Source organism: Aedes albopictus, chromosome 2 (assembly GCF_035046485.1).
Source record: "Aedes albopictus strain Foshan chromosome 2, AalbF5, whole genome shotgun sequence".
NCBI classification, from domain to species: Eukaryota; Metazoa; Arthropoda; class Insecta; order Diptera; family Culicidae; genus Aedes; species Aedes albopictus.
In genome coordinates this window covers 264,998,108-265,010,187 of record NC_085137.1, presented here as the reverse complement: position 1 = coordinate 265,010,187, position 12,080 = coordinate 264,998,108, and positions in this window count along the sequence as shown.

Below are 12,080 nucleotides of genomic sequence, written 5' to 3'. Positions count from 1 at the left end.
CGACAAATGCATAATGTCCGTTCGCTTTCCATACCAGATGACGTTGGTTGAAGTCACCAAATAAGATAATTGCTCCGGAATTATTCAGTGAACTGCAGATGTCAGACACGGCGTTTAGATGTGATTGCATGAATTCAGTGTTCTGGCTTTTATCGGGAGGAATGTACAAAACTCCCACAAAAATTTCAGTCGTCTGAACTGAAACTTTGACCCAGAGATGTTCAACATGCAGATCAGAAGAAATTTGCATAAGCGATGATCCAAACTTCTTATGTACAGCGATGAGGACACCACCACCACGACGACGAGAGTTGTTGACAGAACAGCGATCAACGCAAAACACCGTATAGTTATCGCCAAATAGTTGACGAGATTGAATGCGATCGTCCAACCAAGTCTCCGAAAAAACGTACGCGTCATAATCCAATTCGGACGTGGATAAGAAAACATTGTTAATTTTTGTCCTCAGCCCACGTACGTTCTGAAAATAGATACGATGGTTGGATGACGTGGTTGTAGAAACGCTGGAAGATGTTGGAGCTCTGTTTCTGTTGTTTGTTACCGGGCGTTGGAGGGTATTCCCTAGTTCCGGTTGGACCACAACTTCCGCACCAGAGGGGCCCCGACTACCCGGATCCAAAGTGGAGTTCCCAGAGGAGCCGGCTATTGCTGGCTGTGTATTGCCGGATGCAGCTCTCCACTTGTCATACAGCCGCGCGTCACTGAGCGCATCCTCTGGAAAACAACTGCTAGTGCTACATCCAATGGAGTCTGTCAACGGTTTCGCGGATTCGAGATTTCTAAGGGATAGGACGACCGCTTCATCCGAACCAATCACTGGCCCGTAGTGATTGTTGGGCGGCGACGACAGTGGCGCAACTATGGTTTTGAAGTGAGCTGGACAGATTGCAGTAGACGAGCTGTGGGGGTGGGATGGAGCATCAGGCAGAGCATGTTCGTCATTGAAACCCAATATGTACTTGCCTTGGCAAGCTATTTGGAAGACCCCGTCAAAACCCTCAACTGCAGGGCCGAGAGGACTATGATGATCGCTGGCAGCAGAAGGCGGGACTGAGCTGAGGGGATCAGGGGCTTCCAAATGGCTTTCTACGGTGCGTCTCGGTTGATGGTACGGCCCAGTCACTGGTTGATTGTTGACGATGGCAGATCGGTAAGACGTCAAACTGTCGATAACAAACTGTCTCGGTTGAGGGAAAGCAACAGCAGCACAAGAAAGCGAAATACTAGGGGCTTTCATAGTGCTTCGTGAAATCGTGTGTCCCGATGAGGGATGATGACGGCGGAATTTTGCGAGACTTCCATTGGTTGTGCAGGTTGGACTCAACAAGCTGTAGACGTGGGAGGAAGCATCAGGCAGAGCATGCTCGTTATTAAAATTGAAATTGTACTTGCCTTGGCAAGCGATCTGGAAGACGGCTAAAATATAAACGACTCATAAGAAAGCGATCATTCGTCATAAATAATTCCAAAAGTCCCAGTGAAGAAACAGGGGTGAGGGCAGTAATAAATAACAAAAATTCCATAAACAAATATAAAAGTGCATAAATAAACCAAAAGTTTCCATAAATAATTGATTTTTGAGCAATTGAAAACGTCAAAGATGGAATTAATGATTCAACTGTTGCAATAAAAAAAGCCAATTTTCCCACCAAAAAACTTCGAATTTTCCATAAATAAATCCGATTTTTCCATAATAAATTAGAAAATTCACAATAAAAAAATATCGAAAAAGCAATAAATAATTCAAAAAGTGCAATAACAAAAAAATAAATTATCAATAAATGTCAAAATACGAGCAATAAACGTAAATGTATTTTCAGCCAAAAATTACATGGACCATGCGGCGAAGCCGCATAGAGGATTGAGGAACTGAGGCGGTAGAAGGCCGCCGAAGTTTCCGATATCCGATGCACCGCAACTGCATCGATTCGGTTCTAGGCAAACCACAGATTCAAGAATTTGCCCGGTATAATGCAAACATAGATGTTATCCCTTTTTTTAGGTCCGACGAGCGATAGCGAGTTCGGACAGCAAGCAATTGCTCGGTAAATTGCAATCATAGCTACGCAAGCTTTTCAGTCGATTCAGACATATAAGTGCGATTCAGCATTTCACTGTCTCATACTTTTCTGCATTTGTTTTTCATGGGTAATTTCGTCATTTTTTATTGCATTTTTTGAATTTTTTATTGCTTTTTAGATATTTTTTTATTGTGAATTTTCTAATTTATTATGGAAAAATCGAATTTATTTATGGAAAATTCGAAGTTTTTTGGTGGGAAAAATGGCTTTTTTTATTGCAACAGTTGATTTATTCATTGCACTTTTGACGTTTTCAATTGCTCAAAAATCAATTATTTATGGAAACTTTTGATTTATTTATGCATTTTTATATTTGTTTATGGAACTTTTGTTATTTATTATTGCTTACACCCCTGTTTCTTCACTGGGACTTTTCGAATTATTTATGGGAAATTTTGTATTTATTATGGAACGTTTAATTGTCTGCCCTGGAAGACCCCGTCACAACCCTCAAGTGCAGGACCGGATGATCGCTGGCAACAGAAGGTACGGCCCAGTCACTGGTTGATGGTCGACGAAAGCGAATCGGTGTGATGTCAAACCTCCGGAAACAGAAGGCGAGGTCAGATGATGGCGGGATTCTGAGAGATTCCCTTTGGTTGTGCAGGTTGATGTGGACAAGCTGTAGACGTGGGAGGAAACATCAGGAAGAGCATGCTCGGCATTCAAATTCAAATTATACTTGCCTTGGCAAGCTATCTGGAAGACCCCGTTACAACCCTCAACTGCAGGACCGAGACGACTATGATGATCGCTGGCTGCAGAAGGCGGGACTGAGTTGAGGGGATCAGAGGTTTCCAAATAGCTTTCTATGGTGCGTCTCGGTTGAACTTCCAGTACATTTGCCATGAACATAGCACATCGGTGAGAGTTTGGTGGTTGGTAATTGAAATTATTCCATTGAAATTACTTCGACAGAGGGGGTAATAGGCGTCGGAGTCGGAGTCCCAACGTCCATCCGAGGGTACTTCGATGGCCCCCAAAAAACCCGCTCGGTTTGAAGATTCTCAAACTCCCTAAAGTAAATCCCCTTTGGCCAAACAGATGGATTAAGGGCCGTCTCCTTTAACTCCTTCTCCACACCAATCTTGAACGAAATGAAATTGCTTCAAATTGGCATCCTTTTTCACTAGCTTCCGCACTTCGATTGGTTGTTGTGTTTGGAGACAGTTTTTTTACGAACTCGGAAATGTCGTCTTCCGTAACATGTGGTGCAATCCTGGACAAATACAACCAAAACTTTTCTGATGGTTTCGCTACTGTGTCGACTGTTAAACTCCCTTTCTCGACTGATTTGGTACCTCCCAATAGCTTTAAATCGGGGCGTATATATATATATATATACATATATTCGCGATTGCATATGATTGCTACGCATCGTGAGTTCTCTTTAGTTAGGTTGTTTTGGAATTGTAATAAGAACTTCATGAAATTATAAGGGCATTGCATACTTTTAAACGTTTTTCGGTGTATGTAGATTTATGTCCCAATTTACAAAATTCTTTCCAGTCCGTAAGAACACATTTCGTTAAGAGATTCAAGGCCAGAATTTAATTCTACTATGATCGATCTACCGAGAATGACAAAAAAATAGTCAAATCGAAGTTGTACAGCAGATTTTTTGAAGGAGTTCACAAATGCCAAAAAAAAAAACAATCATTTTGATTTTTTGTCCAAAAAATTTAATATCAACTCGATTTTAACGAAAATACCATAAGATGGACTTTGATATGTGTAGTTTTGATCTACGTTCACCTTTATCTCAACTGATTGAAGGAATCATAATTATAAGATTAACTATGTGACGCCCGTCGCTTAATAGTGCGACGGGCGTCGCATAATAACCTGCATTATCAAAGTTACCCCGTTATACGGTACTCGTTTTCGACGTTTTGTTCCTAAGCCCCATATTATATGTATATGACAAATTCCAAATTTGGTGCATTTTATTGAACTAAATACTTTTCTATCAGTTTTATTTGTACGCGGTTTTATTTTGAGCGATTTTTAACACGATTTTCTCGAAGTACGCTATTTTAATAACTCCTTTGAGTTATTACTCGATTTCTCGAAGTTACGCGATTTTTTCACACAATTCTGTATTTACGCTGACGCATCCACTACGTAAAACCAGAATTTAGTGTATTAAAATTTTTTATCTTTTTTCCCCTTTATTTGATGAACGAAAAATATAATTTGTATCAGATAATGCCGGCTGTGCACATTAGAATGTATCTTCATATTGTCGATTTATCATTACATATTGGGTTTTCCTTATTGTTTAGACTACTGTGATTTCACACTAATCAAATCTTATTTTGTGTACCTGTTGTACATACATCGACACCCTTGTCATAAACTCAACCGAACGGAGTCGCGTGCGAAATTCAACTGTGATAATAATGAATTCAAGCCGAATCTTAATGAGTTAAAATGTCGCAATACAACTTATAGCTCTATTGCAACAAAATATACAATTATTGTCCGACTATAAAGAAAATTTTAGCCGTTAAATGTCTACAAATTATCAGTAATGCTGTCAAATTTTAAGCAAAAATTTCTCATGATTCGCGTGATAAATTTCGTAATTTTATGTGAATCATAATAAATAATAAAAAAAACATAAAAAATGGTAACGTTATAAGGTAGTATCACAACTTTAAATAGGACAACCATCGTATTTTGGACACAGCGTTACGTCAATATATTTTGGACACTTCCATTAATTTTTGCTGTAAGTGTCCAAAAAATATTGGCGCGTCGCTGTGTCTAAAATGTATTCGTTCCCCTATGCTCTAATAAATATTTCTCGATTATTTTTGTTTTCTGAAATCGATAAAGTTTTCAAGTAATAACTAAAAAATGATGCTCAATTCAGTTGGGCTCACGGATTCCTGTTTTTACTGCATGCAAATATCTCTGTTTATTTTATTTCAGGATTTCTCCGATTCATTTCAAATACTCCATGCTGGCAGGGCATTACGAATACTTAGGCTAGCAAAATTATTGTCTTTGGTGAGGTTATTGCGGTTGTCCCGATTGGTGCGATACGTTTCACAATGGGAAGAAGTTTATGTAAGTATTATGCTACTTTTCCACATATTCTCCAATCAGTACTGACAGACGAAAAATATACACTGTTGAATTCTGAAACAATTTCACACGCATAGCATGTTACTTTTTGTAAAAAACTCGAAACACTTCATTTATGTTAAATATGATTCAAGTTATAACACTGATTTTGCTTCAAAATTGGTACGTCAAAATAAAATGCTGCATTTTAATTTTAAATGTGACCAGCAACTTTCCCTTTGTGCATTGATTATTATAGGTTGGTAAGAAAAAAAACAACAAATATGTATTTCACCGGTTTGATATTATCTGTTTTTTTTTTTTTTTTTTGTGGCGAGTGAAGCAGAACATTGTTTATCTCATTGAACGTGCATAAGAGACATACTCGCAAAAACCTCACCGCCACCTTCATTATTCATGTTTTCATTAAACATCTGCATTGAATATAACAGCAAATTTGTTGTGCAAACTTGCAGTGTATAAAAAAAAGCTTACCAAAATACCGAAATTGAATCAATGTAAACAAAAATGTAAAGAAAAAAAAAGCTACAGTTAGTATTTTGGTAGCCAAGTCCTTATAATTCAGAGCATAAATGAGTTTCAACTAGTAATAGGGGAACCGACATATTTTGGACACAGCGTTACGTCCATATATTGTGCGGCTGCATGAGTTTTGTTTGCTTGGAACAGCGGCCATGTTTAGAAAGAATTGAAAAAGTGGCGTAGCCTTTTGTTTTTATAGAAAATTTATGTCATCGTATATTAATGATTGATATGATTTTCGAGGCGCTTTGTTATTTTCGTATGTTTTGGGTGGCATAACAACGAAAAAGTGTATATGGCACGGAAAATTGTGATTCCCTGTCATCAATGATCTGTCAGGCAAATAAATGCTTTAGCCATTTCAATTTGATGAAAATTAATTCGCAGTTCAATTAACATTTCATCCTTGAAACAAAACTAGTTCGCATCTGCATTATGCTTTGGTAAAAGATTTAACTTATTATGCACTATTAGCACTTTTGGGAAAGACAGCAAAAAATCAACATGCCTCAAGCTGTTCTTGTTGAAGTTGTATGAAGTTCGTATAATCAATCATCACATAAATACAACTAGTTTCAAAGCAGTCTTCAAAAGCAGCCTTGGAGATCTCCTGAGATCTCCATAAGACCAGATTAGTCTTATGGATATTTTATGCTTATTTTGTCTCGGATTTGCAGAACAAAGAGCTTCATTGCTAAGTTTTATTATTCTATCTAAGAAATTACATCAGGATTGCTAGACTTGATCGATTTCTCTTCGTCGACTCTCTCTTTCGCTAACAACTTCACCAATACACATTCTGTATTAACACAAAGAGAGGATCGATGAAGAGGACTCGAAAATGTCAGTAAGGTCCTAATCAAGAATCAGTGTCGAATTGTTACTTGGGAATAATTATGAATAGTCATCATTATCAATGTGGAAGTACCATCATAATAATTGCGGATTTTCATTTCAATGTGTAAAATAATATCAAATCATGAGCGTACCATATTAAAAGTGCCCGCATAACAATGCTATTATGGAACTGTGTCCCCTGTAACACGAAATTGAACAATGTTGAAGTACATGTAATATAGCGCATTTAGTTCACCACTGGACTATCGCACTAGTTTTTACGAGTGCGAAAACGCTAATAAAAGTGCGCGATTGCATCAAATCAACTCGGTGTCTTCAGAGCACTTGTTCTCCATAGATTGAAGAAATAGTGAGCCGAAGACATCAACCTGAGTTGATGCAATCGCGCACTTTTATTTACGTTTTCGCACTTATAATGTCGCAGTTCGCAGTCCAGTAGTGAACTAAATGCGGTATATATTTCGCAACTAGTCATAAGGTGCAAAGCAAACTGTGAAAGTTTTGAGATGATTGAAATATTTCGACGTTGAATAAGCAAGATATGGGGGTACAATTCAGAAAACCGTAAAATTATGCTTGTAACGCAAAGTGATAGGTTTTGATCACTAAAAATGTGTTTAGTATTGTATGTCACTTTCATAACAAAACGGCAGCTCAGAATCATCGCGACAAATCAGGCACCATCTCTACAGGTGCTTGTGTTAGTGAAATCGGAGAAACGTCAGGCACCCGCTTGCTGATTGGTTGGCGACGACTCTGGCGATGGTTTCACCCGCGACGGATTCATATCGTCGCGTGCGATAAGATTCAAAATCTACAATAATATGCTTATCCAAAGAAATCTTTCAACCTGGTGGAGTGAAGAAGACAAAGAAGACCTGTTTCGCAAACGTCACTACTACTGCACACAATAAAAAGCATGCACATAACGTTACAACAAAAATAAATTGTCGAAAATTTGAAAACATTTTAAGGCGTTTAGCTTCATACAAAAGGGCTGAAACTACACCAAGTTCAGTATAAAAAACAGTTACATATATTAGCAGTAATTGTGACGAAATGAACCAAAAATGGAAAATATTTATTTATTTCGCAATATTCTTTGGCAAGTTGGTAGGTTGTGCGTCTTTGCGTCGTCGCGCGCGGCAGCACGAGTGGAGCCGCCAACCAGATCTCAGACAGAGTACAGCTCAGTCAGTTACGTTTATGAAGCACAGCTACTCGGGCCAAATGGAAAACGAAACTCCAACAACATAACAGAGTACAGCTCGGTTTCATAGTTTGAATTTTCGCTCAGCAGAATACTGCCGAGTGGGGTGCCACCGCGGCGGCGGTGGTTGTCGACGGTTCCCGAGCAAAGGCGGGTAACAAAATGATAACAAGCTCTGTTACCTGGTTTTTTTTAATTGATTTGTGGGTACACAACCCACCATTTATTAGGCATTTTAGGTAATAACAAACCATCTCTTAGCCGACATACAGTGATAGACATTCGTTTAGCCGAGGCTAAAAATTTTGCAAAACAGTGTCAGGAAACTCATACAAAAGATTTTATGATGAAACTTTTTTATGTCAGTGATAGTGTATCTAGTACTGTTTTATAAAAATGTGATACATCACACTTACATATACACTGAAACAAAAACGAGGGTAAAAACCCTTCAAATGTCATTTTTGCCTAGACATTCGTTTAGCCGAGTTAAATGAAAAATAAGTTTTCAATAGATTTTTAGCAATTTCGTGAGTATATTTCGAGGATATACCCCAAAACATTTAGTTTATGACGTGTAAGCAAGATAGTTGACCTTAAAAGTTTATTTAGGGGGATTAGGGGCATAATGGACACCCGGGGCGAAATGGACACCCCTATTTTTGCCGAAACCGTTGACTTTTATGTAAAACTTTTAATGCATAAGTCTAAAGGAACAAGTCATTGTTCTATTTTTCAAAAGTACCATTTATATTCCTTCAAAATAACCAAAATATCATTGAAATTGAAGTATGCTTTTCATATGGTGGATTTCTTATAATTTCGAAGCAGCAGCAAATAAGGTATTGCGAGTGTTTGAGTGTGGCCACCATAAAAACAAGTGAATTGTTAGCTTATCTACATGTATACGCAGATTTAGCAATGGATGAAGTCAGTGTTGCGAATACTCACTTGCAAGAGTGATACTCATTTGCTTCTATCTCAGTCCAGAAGCATGCTATCAAAAAATGATGTTAGAAGGGCTTTTAGATTGTAGTTTAATCTAAAAGTTTGCCGAATAAAGTAAAGGTCGCAGACGCATACCAAAGTTGTGAGAGAGCTGTGAGTACGAGGTGAGTAAAATTCGTGTAATTTATACTCACCGTGTACTCACAGCTCTCTCATGGTTCTGGCATGCGTCTGAGACCTTTACTTTATTCGGCAAACTTTTAGATTAAACTACAATCTAAAACCCCTTCAAACATAATTTTTTGATAGCATGCTTCTGGACTGAGATAGAAGCAAGTGAGTATAATTTTTTGCTAGTGAGTATTCGCAACACTGGATGAAGTATTACATTTTTGATCAAAACCTACTCAAAATAGCAATTTCAATGCAGTACTCGATTCGGGGCGAAATGAACACTGGCAATTGTGAATGGATGTACGCGCGTTGCATACTGTTAGGCGTTTTAGAGAGTTTGGAAAAAATCAAACCGATTATTTCAGCCTAAAATTTATTTAATTAACTTTAATGATATGAAAACTCGTCTAAGATGGAGTATTATATCTGTGGTATTAATATCCGTAGACAAATTACTTAACTGGTCGATATTATCAAAAATACAGCATAAAATATGCAGAGGTGTCCATTATGCCCCGATGGATGTCCATTTCGCCCCGTACCTTTCCTGCCAGCCAAAAAAAACACACGGTTTACAATTCACTATTTCTTCACAATAATGACATTCTACCTGCAGCAAATTATTGAAATACGTAGGAAACAAGTTAAAGTTGTAAGCCAACTGATAATATGTTAAGTTTTTGTCTGTTATGCAGGCCTAACATACTCATTTGCTTAGGGTGTCCATTATGCCCCTAATCCCCCTATTAGTGAAATTCAGAAAAAAATTATAAAAAAATGTCCCGATAAGGAAAAGCGATGATAAACAAATTTATTTAAGAAAAATGATTTCTGTAAACACTCAAACGTAAGCTAGATTAGCAGTTTTGAAAATATGGCACAGAATTATTGTTAGAAATGTTTAAACTATTACATAAAATGTCATGAAAAACATAAGTATATTGGTTTTTGGTTGGTTAAACCTTAAAATGTGATTGGTAGAATCTAAAATAAATGGTTCTGCGTTGAAATAAAGACGTGCCCTAATGCCTGTAGAGTATACCTGTTTGATACTATCATTACCAAATGAGTTAGAAGACTGCTAAGTGAAAGAACTGCAAGATGTGTCAGAATTTTTGTACCCTGTTTATTTAAAAGTAGATGCTTATACAAAAATGCAAGATATGGTCAAACAATTGGCTTATTTCATCCAATATGAAGAAATATATTATAAATGAGTCTTAGTTTTGAACCACATTCATTTTTAACATGATTTATTTGAAAATAACATCTAAATTATGAAACAAATAGTTCATGCTAGAAATTTGAATACTTTCGGTGCCATTTCTCGAAATCTGAGCCGTCCAATGTATGTTATTCCAGCCACAATACAGTCTAGAAGATATTGGGAGCTATGAGAAGACGTAGTGAAACCATCATATTTCATCAAAACAATACTTGAATATGTGATTTTTTGTTGGTTTGCGTTATTTTTTCTGTTAAAAACATTGTTTTTCGTAAATTTTCAATATGCACTCATCATGAAACTTTCATTAGGTTCTTTTGAAACACTTCCGATAAAAATAAATACATCAAATCTTAATTTGGAAACATATACAATATTATGGCATATTTATATAAGATGCATGTAAAATTAATATGACAACACTTCCGAAAATGATCAAATTCATGATTTACAAGCCGATCTATAATGCAGGTCGCCATACAAAATGACTTTGTTGTATATTTTTCGAAATTTGTTAGTTTTTTATTATGGAATTCTAAAAATTGTACAATTCGGCTAAACGAATGTCTAGGTAAAAAATGATATTTGAAGGGCTTCTACCCTCGTTTTTGTTTCAGTGTATATGTGGTATCAGGTATCAGAAGGCCGGCTCCAGAGGCACGTTATCCTCCATTTGGGACATTTGTGCCATCGCCAAAATAACAGCCTATTTCATCATCTACCTGAGGGAAAAGGAAGGAAAAAGGATTTGGATGGGGATAGGGACAGGTAGGGAAATAGGAAAAATACCCTGGAAGAGGGTACTAACGCACAAGTGTACCACAATGGGTTCAAACAGCGCCCTGAAAAGGGCACTGTAATAAAGCATAAAGCGAAAGAGAGCCTATAGCTCTTTACCACAGCGGGTTAAGAACAACAGAATATCCTGAAGATTCAGGTTTCTGAAGTCAGTTTCACTTAATAAGTGTTTACCGAATACTCGGAAACGCAGTTGCGCGAAAACTGGACAGTTACATATCAAATGATACGAAGTTCCATAATCGGATTCACAGCTATCACAGGCAAATGAATCAGCTTCCTGAATATTCGCCATGTGATAGCTGAGTCGGCAGTGGCCAGTCAATGCTTTGACCAGCATGCTGCAATTCTGCTTAGACAGATTAGTTAGATACTTCGCCACCCGTAGAGATGGCTCAGCACTATACAATTTGGTTTGACGACATGACTCCAAACTATTCCAATATTGTCTGTGTTGAGTGACAGCCCAGGTGTGAATCTGAAGCTTAATCCAACACTTCGATATCGGAATAGCTGGCTCAGGGCCAATGAAGTCATTTGATGCTCCAGAGCGAGCTAACTCATCAGCCAATTCATTTCCAGCGATGGAAGAATGACCAGGTACCCATAGAAGGTGAACAGCGTTTGCTGAATTCAGCTCCTCGATTTGAGTTCGACAAGCGATAACTATCTTCGACCTGGAGTTGGCCGAAGCAAGTGCTTTAATAGCAGCCTGGCTATCTGAACAGAAGTATATTACTTTGCCCATTACGTGCTGCTGAAGTGCTGATTGCACTCCGCACATAAGAGCAAAGATTTCGGCCTGAAAAACGGTACAGTGTCTACCAAGTGAATAAGACTGATACAGCCTTAGCTCACGAGAATAAACACCAGCACCTGCTCGACCTTCGAGAAGGGAGCCATCAGTGTAACATACGATGCCGTCTGAAATACTTCTTTCCAGATAACCAGATGTCCACTCTTCCCGGGAAGGGAATTTCGTGGAAAATGTCCTATATGGAAAATTACAAGCAATTGTAAGATCACTTGGAGCAAGGACAATTTTGTCCCAATTCACCAAAAGTGGAAACAACGAGGTGTGTGTTGAACTGCGGTTCACAGGAGTTTCCTCCAGTAGACCGAGTACCCGTAACCGGTAAGTGCAAGAAAG